Source organism: Miniopterus natalensis, chromosome 3 (assembly GCF_054644295.1).
Source record: "Miniopterus natalensis isolate mMinNat1 chromosome 3, mMinNat1.hap1, whole genome shotgun sequence".
NCBI classification, from domain to species: Eukaryota; Metazoa; Chordata; class Mammalia; order Chiroptera; family Miniopteridae; genus Miniopterus; species Miniopterus natalensis.
The window spans coordinates 55,602,719-55,617,325 of NC_142083.1; the positions used below are offsets into that span (position 1 = coordinate 55,602,719).

Sequence of the window (14,607 nt, forward strand, 5' to 3'; positions counted from 1 at the left end):
ACTCTGTTTCTCGGCCTCCCATCCTTAGGTATTACCCTTCCTAAGTCATCATGAAATCCATTTTTATTTTGCTTTTTAAAAATTTGAAGAAATATTGAATGTCAGGACAGAATCACTGGACTTATTTCTAGAGGCACATCACCTAAAGATTAAAAGGCAATGAAGGAACGAGAAACCCTCAATATTTTTAGCGCGCAGTGTGCTTCGGAAGGCAGCAAATCAGAGGGCCTTGCTCTGCTAGACCTTCAGAGAGGAATGAAGCCAATTAATGTGCAATTACCGGCAGCAGTGCTTTATTTGAAGGGTCTTTTACAATGAAACTTTTTAACAGGATAATTGTAGGCATCTGCTTCATGTACCTTGGCAGCCACATAGCCAGTATTCGCTAAGATCTGAGCTTTTACAGCTTTACACAAAAGGACATATTGGCAATTCCATTTTCTATATAATAGGCAGACTATGCAAACTACTGAGCTAGAATTCAGCATTGCTGTAGAAATGCTCAGTGTCACCAGAACGATTGACTCGTTCCACCTGGCTCTCAGACGTTGGCAAAGCAAAACATATGTACCTTAATAGCAAAATGCAGGCTTAATGAACATGCAGGCGTTGTGGTGTACCAAATGCAACAATCGACATGATGGCAAGCGACTTAAGAACATGTCACAATGTTTGGTTTTTAAGAGGTTTGCCTTTTGGCAGTGTTTCAGAGAAGAATGTGTTCCGTACATTCACAGTCCTGTGAGCCAATAATAAAGTGTTCAGCATATGAAGCTGGTATTTATTTTAAATTGCTATGTCAATATTTTTGTTTAAAAGCAGGTTTGACTCCCTGTGTGGACTTTGTTGCAGCCTTCTATCACTGCTTTTTTATTTGAGTGTGATTTAGCTTCTTTTCCCCATGATTTTGTGTTTTGCGGAATGGCTTGCATGAAAGCCTTCTGATTGGGGTGGGGGGAGAACGTTGCTCTGTGAATTTCAAAGCCCAGAAAATGTAAAAAGGAGCAAACACTTGCTGAAGGCATCAGAGAAGTGACTGCAATCAAGCAGTGTTGGTTCTCTGACCTTGAAGCTTCCCAGAATAGCTCCCACGTTTGGAATAATGGAAGCCCTGGATTCGAATGCCTCAGGATGACCTCATCGCCAGCAGCCCCCTCCCTCCCACCGAGATGTCTCCAGGCTTTATGCCAATGTTTGGTCCCTTAGCAAGAATCCAGAAAATCAAGCTTTTGTTTTAAAAAATACAAAATAAAGGCAGCCATTATGGAATATTGCATAACTGATTTAATCCTAATGTGATGTCAAAACAGATTTACCCAGCAGTTGAGAGAATGTTTTATCTACCACAGATACAATTGTTTTGTGGATGCGGGATGCTCTTCCAATAAATCGTTGGGCAGCTCTGTTCATGAACTCTCACAGTTCCCCATTCCCAGCCACATTTCCGTGGGGTAATTAAAATGGTCTTTTTATAACAGCAGTATGAAACAGTATGCATCATCTATACACACTGAGCTGAAAAAATATTGTATTCATAAATTAAATTGGACATTTTGAAAGGTTAATGCAAAAAGCTACTTTGCTCTTGGTAATCAATAAGGAAAAAAGGATTTCAGGTAATTAAAATCTGTGAAGTGAACATTTCTCATTTGGAAACTATTAAAAAGAATATAAGCAGACAGAGGCAAGAGATAAATATGGAAAACAAGTGCTTCAAAATTTTTGTTATATGTTGGCAAGGGAATGGAACAACATATATTCTGAGGTCTGAAGTAATATAACATGTTATTACAGATAGCATAACAAATTATACAGTCTGTGTGTAAGTTATGTGTGCACATTACTTAATTTAAGCATTACATTGCGATTTAAAAATACGACTGTTCTGTATTTTGAGCTCCAGTTTAGCCATTGCAGAGGGCTTCCTGACTGGAAGTGTGACCCAGGAACCAGTACGAAGCATGGGTGCTTGTTAGAAATAAAGAAGTTCAGACCCTTCCCTGACTCACTGAGTCATAACCTGCGATTTAATGAGACCCCCAGGTGATTTAAAGTTTGAGAATATTTAAAGTTTGGGTGATTGTCCCACAGTACGGTGGGTTGCCTCTCATTCATTTTAATTTTTTAAAAAAATGTATTTTTGTTGATTTTAGAGACAGAGGAAGAGAGAAACATCGATGTGAAAGAGAAATATTGATCGGTTGACTCCCTTACACACCCGGAGTGGGGGTGGAACCCACAACTTGGGGAAGTGCTTTGACCGGGAATCAAACCCGTGACCTTTCAGTGCACAGGACAACATTCAACCAACTGAGCCACACTGGCCAGGGCCTTGTTCATTTTGTCAGGCTCAAATCAGTAGAGTTTTGTTGGGAAAATATGAAGATAGTAACTGACTCTATAGAGATTATTCTAGAACACGTGAATTTCCACAATGTAGCAAGTAAGCGAAACACACACAGAGAGTGGAGCCAAACTCCATGCCCAACACAATTACATTCTGGGCCCTTGTTGACACAACTTTTCTTTTTGTCTCATGGCCATGTATTTTCCTCCATCTTTGCCATTTGCCTATCAATATTTGGTCTCTGGATCTAGGTGACAGTTTCCTTTACTTAGAATTTAGAAATCACCCCAGTGGAATTGTTTTGATTCCTTTGTTGGAATATTCTCAGCTCTTTAGAATTTTTCTAGAATTCTTACCCTGACTAGAAACACTAGACTTTGAAATATCTGAATACTTTTCCTTCTGCGATGGTTAATTTTATATGTCAGCTTGACTGGGCTAAGGATTGCCCAGAGAGGCAGTAAGATATTGTTTCTTTTTTTCAAATTTTATTTTAGTATTTATTTATTTATTTACTTATTTATTTATTTATTTTTATTATTGTTTAAAATATTACAGATGTCCCTTTTTCTCCCCAATGACCCGTTCCACCCCGTTCCTTCCCCCTCCCCAGTCCCTCTCCCACCATTGTCCATGTCCTTGGGTTGTGTATATATGCACATAAATTCTGACTGATGAATGTCAGGGGGATGGAGGAGGGCAGGTGGGTGGAGGGGGAGAGAGTAACCAAAGAATTTATATGCATGTAAGATATTATTTCTGAGTGTCCGTGAGGGTGTTTTGGAAGAGATTAGTATTTGAATCAGTGCACTGAGTAAAGCAGATGGCTTCTTCCCAATGTGGGTGGGCATCATCCAATTCGTTGAGGCCTCAAAAGAACAAAAAGCAAAGAATGAATTTTCTTCCTCTGCTTGAGCTGAGATATCCATGTTCTCCCACACTTGGACATTGGACATCAGCTCCTGGTTTTGGGGTTTTGGGGCTCAGATTGGGACTTATGCTATCAGCTCCCTCATCTAACCCCACCCCCACAAGTGGATCAGTCCTTTGATTGCTTGCCTGCTTATAATTCCTGCTTCCTTCATGTAACCTTGTGGTGTTAGGCACACAGCTCTACTAGAAACAATATGCTAGAATAGAAAATGCATTTTGAATCCTGTTCAGTTTTCATATAGCTCTTCGGGCATTGAAATGGCATATGCTTCATTTCAGTTTTGACTTAGAGTTGTAAAGATGTATTGTTTTTATGATGGAAGAAACTTATTCTGCTAAGGATTAAAGTATGTATGTATACTTTATATATGTATATATACTTTTTTTTTCCAATGAAGAGTAAAGCCCTGTGTTGTGTGCTGTGTAGTATAAGGATGGATTATAAAAGACATAGTCTAGGGCACCTAGTGTATATAACTATAATACAGGTAGGCCAGTATATAAGTGCTCTGAAAACAGAAGTGACAGAAGGGCATTAGGTGCTCAGAGTAGAAAGAAATCATCTGGCTGATAGTTGGGAAAAGGCTCAGAGAAGAAGCAGTATCTGAATAGAACTGAAAATGGGATAGGGAAATGGTATTCCCAGCCCAGGGCATAGCAAGGGCACAATTGCTAAAACATTTATGTAAGATGTACCCAGAACCATAATGGATATCTAGGTGAAGCTGAATATATTTCAAGGCAAATAGTGGGAGACAAAGAAATCTGAACACAGTGTGCTAACAAATGAACTGAATCTCTGGAAGGAGCATAATTGTTAGTGACAAAAATGGGAGAAAAAGAGTGCTGTCGGGAAAAGGGACACAAAGTTCAGCAATTTGTGCCTCAATGCCTGACTACTAAAGGCTGGCAAAGAAAAGGTTACACTTAGCAATTAAGGCCTGTGTGTGAGGTCTTTCTTTGTCATCTAAGCAAGGTTTCTCATCCAGAGAGAGAAAGGATATATTAGAAATCAATGACACCACTGAGTGATGGGCAGCCACATAGCACATAGATAAAATGATATATGGATCTAATAGATTGAGAATCCAGCAAATCCGTTGACTAAATTTTGCAGCTCAGGACAGATGAAACAAAGCAAGTGATTGGCTCTCATGAACGAGAAGAGAACAGGTGAGAAAGGGGTGGGTGGAGGAAACACTGACCCAGGACTTAAGGCAGGGACTATAATACAGATTCTGCCCTTATTCACCGTGTGACTTTTGGCAGCTCACTTCAGTTTCCATGGCTTCAGTGTCCTCATCTGTAAAATGAGGATAATCTCTGTTCTTTGCCAATGTGAATACAATTTGTGTACTTTTCTAGTTCTTTTGAAGATCAAAAGCAACAAACAAGTATCAGTTGGGAAACTGCCAAACCAAGGTGATGAGGTGGGCAATTTGAATATCTTTCTGACTATTAAGATTATAAAAATTTGTTGAGTCTTCATTCAAAATCTCGATTCACCTGGGACCGTTGTTGGACACTCAGGTGGTAGTGGTAGGAGTGCAGAGTTTGGGAAGGCGCATAGTGGGCCCAAGACCCATGTTCACTGCCTTTTTGACCACAGCTCTGCTGGAGGAATCAGAGGAGGGCGGGAGTGAGAAACCAGGACTGGGGACATCCCAGGGTGGTTCTGTAGAATAGGACATGATGTTGGGCCTTCAACAAAAACATTCAACCCTTCGCTTATGCCTCAGTCCATGATGCTTAAACTTCAAGTTGTATATTTGGGGGTTTATCATTGTGGAAGATCCTACAGAAATCTGTGATTAAAAATTTTGCTCCCAAGTGTCGCACAGTCGATTTGTGCACTGCAGAGATTGTCTGCCAATCAAGTAATAATATGTCTCAATGGAATATATATTTTTTAATTCTTATGGCTGTAATCACCTCTCATATTTTTTTCCTGCACAGTTCTACTCTGGGAAGAAAACTGCCAAAATAGACAAGGTGTATTTTCAGAAAATTATTCACAATTAATACCAAGTGAGTAAAATTTCTAAGTGTTTAAATGTCAAGGGAAAGACAATGCTAAGCTGACCTCCTTCACTTGTCATACGGAGGCTTGGGCAAGTTTGGGTAGGATAAAGAGAAAAGCGCCTTTTATTCCCAAAGGCTTTTAAAACCTGCCTTTAGTAGGCACTGTGCGTCTTCTTTTTGTAATCTCGGGTTTTATAGTCTCCTTTATCAATTGTGAGAGATGTGGAAGGCTAGTTTATATCTTTCAGAAGGGACACCTGGGTCAACAGGTTGAAAGAACTTTGAAAGTTATTTTGTATCTTTGCCAGTGGATGCTTTGTGTGAGAATCGCCGCAGCTAGAGTGTAAACTATCTTTGAATAAGAGGGAGAAGATGGAATTTATCAGGGGACCATGCCCTTTGTTTAGAAGGAGCAACAAAAGATGAATGAAAGGACACAGCCGGTCTTCGGTGTTTTGTGTCCCATTTTTCCAGATAAAAAAGGGGATAATATTCCATCTTGATTGTGCACAGAGGCCTTTAGTACTTTAAGGAGATGGGGGAAGAAGGGAAATGAAAAAGAAATAAAGCGGCCAATATGTTCTTGAACTGTGACTTCTAGCAGCTGCATTTGAAAAACAGCCATTACATTTTGTGGGTGTCTCTGTGAGGCTTTTCCATTATGTGTGCAAACACAATCTGATTAGTATTTGTTATAAGCTTGTCTTGTCTGCTTTTATTACAGACATCACCTTCAGATGTGGGGCCAGTGCAGCTATTAAATCAGGAATATTTAGCTATTATTTGTAATAAATGTCAGCAGGGCTGAACTGAAACCAGCAGGAAATGTTCAGGGCAGAAAACACACTGACATTCATTCATGCAAATTTGTACCACTGGTAGAATTAATCATAAAGAGGGAGGGTAGAGCATACAATGCATTTATATTACTGCTTTGGCCAATTCTCCTTCCTGAATATGAGAGTTATAATGAACAGAAAGCAATCTGCTGACAAATAGTCCCATGTGAAGTGCATGTAGCGAGATTAACTTTCCAAAGCAGGCATGTCTGGGTTTATAGTGGACCCCCCCCCCACTCCCTCCACACCACACTGGCCCTCTGAGGTAGCTCTGTGGTGTCCTTTTTCCTTTTTAAAAGACATCTAGATTTAGCATGCACTTAACTCTTGCCTCTTAAAATTGCAGGGACACTCTAAAAAACATTCTGTACATATTGCTGAGTGTTGAAGCAACCTTGCCCTATTATAAGGCAGGGTGCTTGCCTCACGCTGGAGATATGATGAGGGGAACTGGGCTATTGATTGCTAAGAAGTTGTAGTTTACCAAAAAGGAGAGAATTGAAATCATTTTTAATCTGCCTCTATGTAGAGTGAGTTGAACAACCCATACAACTGAATAATATCTCAGAGAAGATTGCAATCACCGCTGTCAAACACAGCTATTGCTTGTGCTGAACGTCAAGGAATATAATTTAATTCTGTAAGTGAGTAAAGTTAACACCAGAAAAGAATTAGTGCACTTATTTATATTTTTTAGGTTAGAAAATACAAGATGAAAGCATACTTTAATTTTTTTTTTCTCATTTTCTCCTAGTATAAAATTATTATTCACTGGGAAACAAAAATTGCTGAAAGGAGCTGACATAAAAATTATAGGTAACTTCAAGGATGTAATTATTTTTATGGTGTTTTAGTGCTATGATCTGAATAAAACACGTGAAGAACATGAAATTAAAATGTGCTTGATAATGTTAACACAAAAACGCTTTTATAAATTGTATACTAATATTGATCAGAAGTAAGGAATAGTCTTCTAAAATGTTTCCTATATTGTGGAAATCGGTTTGAAGTAGTGCTTTTCTAAAATAGTGTCATTTTCCCCACTGCTTTGAATCATGCACATGTTTCTACAATGCATATTATAAGCCAAAACACTATTCTTACTATTTCTGATTTCCGATGTGATCGTATTTTTTGCATTATTTTTCTTAGCATAGGTTTTAGGAGAGACCTTGTACAAGTCCAAAGGAAAAGCACATTTTTGTTGATTAAGTGAAAGTTGCGCTAAGTATAGAAACTGAATCGCATGACTTATGCTATAATTAGGGAGATCAGTAAAGGCATCAAGGTGAGGGGTAGGACGTGGTTTCACCTATGGGACATCTGCAATACTAATGGAGAAAAGCAGAAAAGCTGATGCAGCATTGCGACTTCATGACTTTCCAGGGCTGAGCTACTCTTTTTAACAATGTCCTTACGGTGTGATTATTGATTCCACGTCTCATTTGTAGAGGATTTGCAGGAATTATAGGGACATATTAAAAAAATAAATGGATAAAAGAGATACTATAAATTAATGGCAACAGTTAGCATCTTTTTGTAGGGAAGGTCAATCTGAAGGGGATGTTTACACTGCAGATACATACACTATTTGCCCTTATATAATTTCTAAAACTGAGTCAAAATTTTGTCTCTGGGTTTCCTGATGGCCAAAGAGAATGAGCAATATGATTCCTATGTGATTAAAATTGTTGAATAGAAGAAAGAGTATTAGTAATACGGGGCAGGCCGACTCCATGGTGGCCCCCACGATTCCTGCCCCCTGATAGCCATGACCTGGCGTAAACCCTTCCCTTTGAGTATGGCCAGGACCGTGGCCTCTGACTAGTGGAGTGTGGCAGAGGGGGCAGCCCGTGCACGGGCACGTGGGAAGGACTGCACAGGACTATCACACCCATGTCGCCAGGACTCTCAAATTCTTTTCCTTGCTGAAGAAGCAAGATGCTGTGTGGTGAACAGCCATCCGAAGAAAGCCAGTGCCACAGGCGAGGTAGCCTGCAGAAAACCAGCAGGGAACCGAGGCCGCGATTCCGACAGCACAAGGAATTGAATGCTGCCAGCAACCACAGGCCATCATTTCCCGTTCGACCCTCACATAAGACTGCAGCCCCGGGTGGCCCCTGGATCGAAGCCCCGGGAGACCCTGGAGCAGAAGATCCTGTGGACTTGTCCCTGGACTCCCGGCCCACTGGACTGCGAGATAACGCGAGCGTCTTGTTAAAAGCACGAAACTTGTGCTAATATTGTTGTGCAGCAGGAGATAACTTATGCATAAATACAGGAGAAATCTTTAGTTTCTCTTCTCCCACATCAAATTACCTGCATCCCTCCTCCTCTTACACACTTGCTCCATTTACCAACTGTCTAGACAGTGACTTAACTTCCCTAGGTCTTCTTTCTTTTCCATCTTGAGACAGTTCTCGTCTCCCTACACCTGAAGAAAAACGAATGTACAATCTCTGGAGGAACTCCTAATTGTTTTATTAAAGATTTTGATGCTGCTTTAAAAAATAGCATAGCACAATTTATTCAGTAAAAGTATTATAAGGAATTTTATAAGGAAGAAAATAAAATAGAAAACAAACAAAAAATAAAATAAAACAGAAACCACATTATATTTATTACCTGTCAAGCTCTGTTCTACATACATACATGTTATCTCATTTTACATTATTAGAAATCTTTTGTTTTCATGAAAAAATTAAAACAGGGAGGTTAAATATCTTTCTTAAGTCCGCACATTTCTGAAGTGCAAACTGGAATCTGATTCTAAGCAATTGAGTTTCAGAATCTGTACTTTTAATTACTCTGTTATCCCATCTCTTAAAGGCTATTAATAGGAGAAGACAGCTATTAGAGTGGGTATGATTGGACATAAAGCTGAGTCTGTTTCTTGGTGATACTTGCAAAAGCTGAAATTCGTAAGCCATTTAATTTTCATTGTGTAAGAATACATTTATGAAATGGGCAATGAATCAGCCTCCATATAATAAAAAGAGATTCAAAGAGCTGTTTTGAAGTCACCTTTGGCTTCCCAGTTGGGCATATGACCCAAATTACCTCTGCATCAGGAGACTCATTTCAGTGCCAGTTTTTATTAATCTGAACTTTATTTAAGAAGGCAGCATTATTTTTCATTGTGATTATTCTTCTTCTAGCTTCTAGTTCAGCAAAATGAACAACTGATGTCTTTCAAATAAATCACCTTTGGCCTCCTATTGCTATTTCTCCATCTCTACTTTTTCTTCCTTAATTGTTAAAGTTTTGTATAGTGTAATGGTTAATTTTATGTTGGCTTGGCTGGGCTATGGTGCCCAGACGTGTGGTCAAACATTATTCTGGATGTTTTTATGAGAGTGTTTTTGGATGAGATTAATATTTCAATCTATGGACTTTGAGTAAAGCAGATCACCTTCCCTAATGCGGGTGGGCCTTATCCAATCAATTGAAAGCCTAAATAGAACAAAAGAAGACCTACCTCCTCCTAGCTAGGGAGAATTCTTCCAGCAGACAGTCTTTGGACGTCAACTACAGATTAGTTCTTCCTGAGTCTCTGGCTTGCCCACCCACCCTGAAGATTTTAGATTTGCCAGTCTCCATAATCATGTGAGCCAATTCCTTAAATAAATATATATACATGTCCTAAGGGTTCTGTTTTTCTGGAGAACCCTGATTAATATAGTTGCTGTTTGCTTCAGGGGAGGTTGGTGCTTCTTTCAGCCATAGGAGGTGAAAATGAAGTGTTAGAGGAATTATACTAAAGACATTTTGGGAAATGTTTCCTCAGTAATAAGAGGAGATACAGAAGAGGAGACCTTCTTTTTTATCACTCTGAACTTTATTGGCTGGTGAGGCACCAGGAGTGAACCTGGTCAACTTGGGATGAGAGGAGAAAGTGGCCAAAAGAAACCAAGGCAGTGTGGTCAGAGTGGCAAAGCAGGAAGCTGAGAGATTCTAGTTGCTTAGATATCATGAGCTGCGGAATTAGCCAACCTAAGAACCCTGAGTTCAGAACTTCTTGACATGCAAGATAATAAATATATTCTTTCATCAATTCTAGTTGGGTATTAATTTTATTTGCTACTGAAAATATACTGATGGATATTGTTAACCAAATTATATGTCTCTAGGGAGTTGAACAAATGGACCTGGTACGTTTAATGATTAGATACTGATTATCAAATCAGGTTACAACCTCCTAAGACTACAGGGTCCAGGCAGTTAAAACACTTGAGTGAACAATAGGGAGTGACTGGGACTGTGCTGTACTTAAAGAAGGTATAATCTACCTAAAGGGGCAATTACTTAGCTCCTATGAATTGCAACCATTGAAAAATGCAATCCTGGTGCTGTCAAGTTTTTTTAACTTTTAAGAGAATCTGAAAATCTGAGTTTTTCTTTGAATTTTTCCAAATTTCTAATGTTTATAATTCAATTTATAAAAATAAACCATTAATGGGTCCAACAATGAAGGTTGAAGCCAGAGTTCACCTATAAGCTTCTAGTTTGCAGATTCTGACATGAGAAGTGGTGAATTTCTGCCAAATATAATGATTTCTTGTTTCATTTTTTTGTTATTGTGACTAATGTTTTACCTCTACTTCCTTGTACCATATAGGTAGCAGGACTAATGAACTCTTAAGGCCATTCTTGGATAGTGATAATAAGGCCACATTACCTGATACAGGAGAATTCTTATTTTCCTGTTTTAATTTAAAGCCTTATAAAGCAATTATGACATAAAGTTTAAAAGCAGAAGGAATTAGGAACACATTTTTTACTGTCACTTAACCTTATACCTACTTCTCAAGATACCGTTTTCTCTACAGAAATTTTGTATGATTTCTTATTTTCATTTTGCTTTGAAACTTGCTCCCTGAATTAGTAACAGTCTATCGAGATTCTCAGTTCTAATCAGAAGAATACGCAAGAATTTTTAGTCAGGCTCCATCACCATTTATTTGACACTGGGAAAATTATTTAAGTTTTGAAAGCTATGTTTTTCTATCAGTAAAATATGGAAGTTGAGAATGAAAACCAGGAACATTCCTTTCAACTTTAAGATATAATGATTCTTGGTTTCTGGCAACAGCACATAAGTTACATTTTGGGAAGAACTGATGATATTGTCCTTGTAAAATTATTCTCGAGATCTAGAATATTGTCTTTTAAATAACTTGCAGTGGGTCAGTCTGTGATTTCATCTAAACCCTTAAACTTTTCAGAGTCCCAATTTGAATAACATTTGGGGGGTAGTGAGTTATGTGTGTTCTGTAATCAACAAGTATGTTCTTTTATTTGTTCCCAAATATTGATTTTTAAAACGAACCCAAACCAGCAAAATATTTACATAAATTGCCCTCATAGGTGGGATGGTCACACCCATTCATAATTTCTTTGCTTAATTAAAAAACCACATTAAACCTATACAAGTATAATGAAATGAATGTAGTGATACTGTTGTTTTTCACTGCAGTGCTAATAAGAAAATAACAGTGCCCTGGCTGGGGGGAAAGAAAAAAAGTTGCTGCTTTGATTCCTGGTCAGGACACATCCCTAGGTTGGGGGCTGGGCTTGATCCCCAGTTGGGGTGCATACGGAGGCAACTGATTAATGTTTCTCTCTCACATTGATGTTTCTCTCTCTCTCCCTCTCTCTCTCTCGCCCCCCTTCCTGTCTTTCTAAAAATCAATAAGCATATCCTTGGGTGATGATTAAAAAACAAAAATAGCAGCAGCAATATCATGCCTGCATGGTATCATTTATCAAAAGATGACACGAACTTCCTCAAGGCAACGGGTCCTCCAAGCACACTCCAAAGGCTTTCGGAATTTCCTTTTTCGTTTGTTTGTATCTCTCTTCAGGCTACTGGCTAATTATGCCAAATTCTACATGTCAATCTTTTGAGTGAATTGAACACATATATGTTAAATAGAAGTTTCTTATTGACTGTGTGCACAGAATTCAGTGTCAACTATGATCTAACTCCTTAGGAAAGGAGAATGAAATGAAAATGCTTCCAACACTGAGCCTAGCTCGGGGTTCACGATGAACTGAAGTAACTGAGTCTGGCCCGGCCGGGCGTGGCTCAGCGGTTGAGCATCGACCTAGGATCCAGGCGATCGGGGTTCGATTCCCGGTCAGGGCACATGCCCGGGTTGTGGGCTCCATCAATGACTCTCTCATCATTGATGTTTCTCTCTCTCTCTCTCCCTCTCCTCTCCTCTCTCTGAAATCAATAAAGATATATTTAAAAAAAAAAAAAGAAAAAAGAAATGAGTCTTCATCAGACATGGGGTTGTCATCTCCCTGCTTGAGACGAGGTCTTATGATGTGACTTGACGCCCGTAACTGTGCAGTCTTAGTGTTTAATGACCATTCTTGTAAAATAGAATTTTAAAGGAAGCGCTGCCCTAAATTGGTTTATTTTGAGGTGGAAATATTTAGAAATTTCACCCTCTTCTGGACTTATTTTTTGCTGTATACAGGATTAGGAGGTTTTTCGAGGCCCGGGAAGCAGTGAGGGTGGACGTTTTTGTGTTTATTAAGTCTAAGTTAGAAGCGCCGCATGTGATTCCTCAGTTGGCCATTCTAAACTAGAGCATTTATATTTGTTAAAAATTGATTTTTACCATGGCTGAAACGTTGATTTATTTTTGTTTGTCTTCAACCATTCTTATGAAAAGGAATAAATAGGAAGTGTTTTTGTGAAATTCATACAGTGCATCTACTTTATTTTTTTGGCAGCTGTGATTTCTCAGTTTACTTCAGTATGGCCTAGTGATCCCATCTGACCATGATCTGAGGTCCTTAAATCTCCTCCACTTGAGGTAGAAGGTATGTCAGAACTCATTAAGAGGTTATCTGCACAGTATATTGATTTTTATAAATTGCTCCTTAAATTATAGTGGGCAGTATGACACACATAAACGTCACTGAGATCAGGAAATATTTGGATAAAATTAATACATTTCACTACTAGTTATTGTCACAGCTACCCTCTCATACTGTACCGTGAGTAATTGCCCTTTGGTGTACTATTTAAAATAGAAACTTTTATCTTCATTCTCACTGAAAGAACATGCTGAGTAAATTGTGCTCACTGTCACGTTACAGATGTCAAGCTTGGTGCCTAAAGCAGCTGTGTAAGGAGCAGGTTTTTACCCTGTCCTTGCCAGGTCAGCCCCATCTGTCCCACCCACTGCTGAAGAACCTGACCTTGACTCGACTGGCTGAGAAATAAGGAGGTAATTAGCGGGTAAGGGGAGGCGGGGGCTGAGGGATTGCGTGAGATAGAACTAGAAGCCCGAGCAATGATTACAAGCCAGCGCTCTGAGGAGGCAAAACTGGGCAAGCAGAAGTGCAGAGAGGAGGAAAGGCCGCAGATCTGCCTCCAGTTGCATGAGTAACGTTAGGAAAGCATGTACTCACCAAGTAACAGAGTTAACACTAACGCAAAGGTTACACTATGTTATAAGGTTTTTATCCTTTTGGGCACCAGATAGCCCTTGGTTTCTGTAGTCGTGTCCTTAGGGTCCGCTTCGTATTATATAAGATAACTCAAGTTTGTCTCTGTTTCTTGACATACCATGAGAATTATTCCTTTTTTTCTTTTAGCAGCAGAACCGATTCTTTAAGTGAAATACGTTTTAGCTCCCTAATATTTTAAAGCAAATGAAGCCCCGCACACCTGAAGTGATGGTGGGAAGTTAAAGTGCCTCTCACTCTCTTCCCTTCCTTCCCTCCTTTCCCCATTGTCACCCGCTGAGACAATTCTCTAGACTCAATTCCTTTTCCTATAGTTTAAAATCTACTGATGTGAAGGAAAGATACAGGTAAACCCACAAACAATCGACGAGAGAAGCAGGGGACCCAGACACAGGGTATTTATTTCTCTTAGTGGATTTGGATCATTATTTTATTGTCACTTCTTTCAAGATTCCCTGGCTATGGACCTCTTCTTCCCTACGCTCATTCCTCCCATGATCTCACAAACTGTCATGAAATTGTGTTCAACTTCGCACTCGGTATCTCCAGTCTGAAATGTCATGTATGAATGTGTGCAGCTTGACGTCTCCCCTCCAAACCACTTCCCTGCACTCTGGCTCCTCTGTGCAGTTGCCCACCGGCCCGCCCGAGCTAGCAGGCTCCTCCTGAAGTGGTAGGAAGAATGAAGTCATTGTGCGAAGCAGTTGCGCAGTTATACCGACCCTCAGAGAAACTGTCCTAGGAGCCGGCATCGTAAATATGTAGGATCTGGTAAAGCAAAGCATCTGCAGACTTTACATTAAATTAGTATTCATTTAAGTTTATTGCTTTGATAGCTTTCATTATATTCAATTCACATGATTTTAATTTTATATTTATGTAAGGAGTTTATATCTGGATTTATGTTTTAAATATTTAAATGACCATAAACACAGTTGAAATTATTCTGGATAATGTAAAACACTTTCTTTTCCTCTA

General features: G+C 39.2%; 1 long non-coding RNA gene across 1 annotated transcript; it reads left to right on the forward strand.

The window, feature by feature from the left end:
• Positions 1–12,888: 12,888 nt before the first annotated feature.
• LOC107544182 (uncharacterized) lies at positions 12,889–14,257 on the forward strand. Its single transcript, XR_001603879.2, has 3 exons — positions 12,889–12,978; positions 13,258–13,388; positions 14,080–14,257. It is a non-coding gene; the product is annotated as an uncharacterized LOC107544182 (long non-coding RNA).
• The last annotated feature ends 350 nt before the right edge of the window (positions 14,258–14,607 follow it).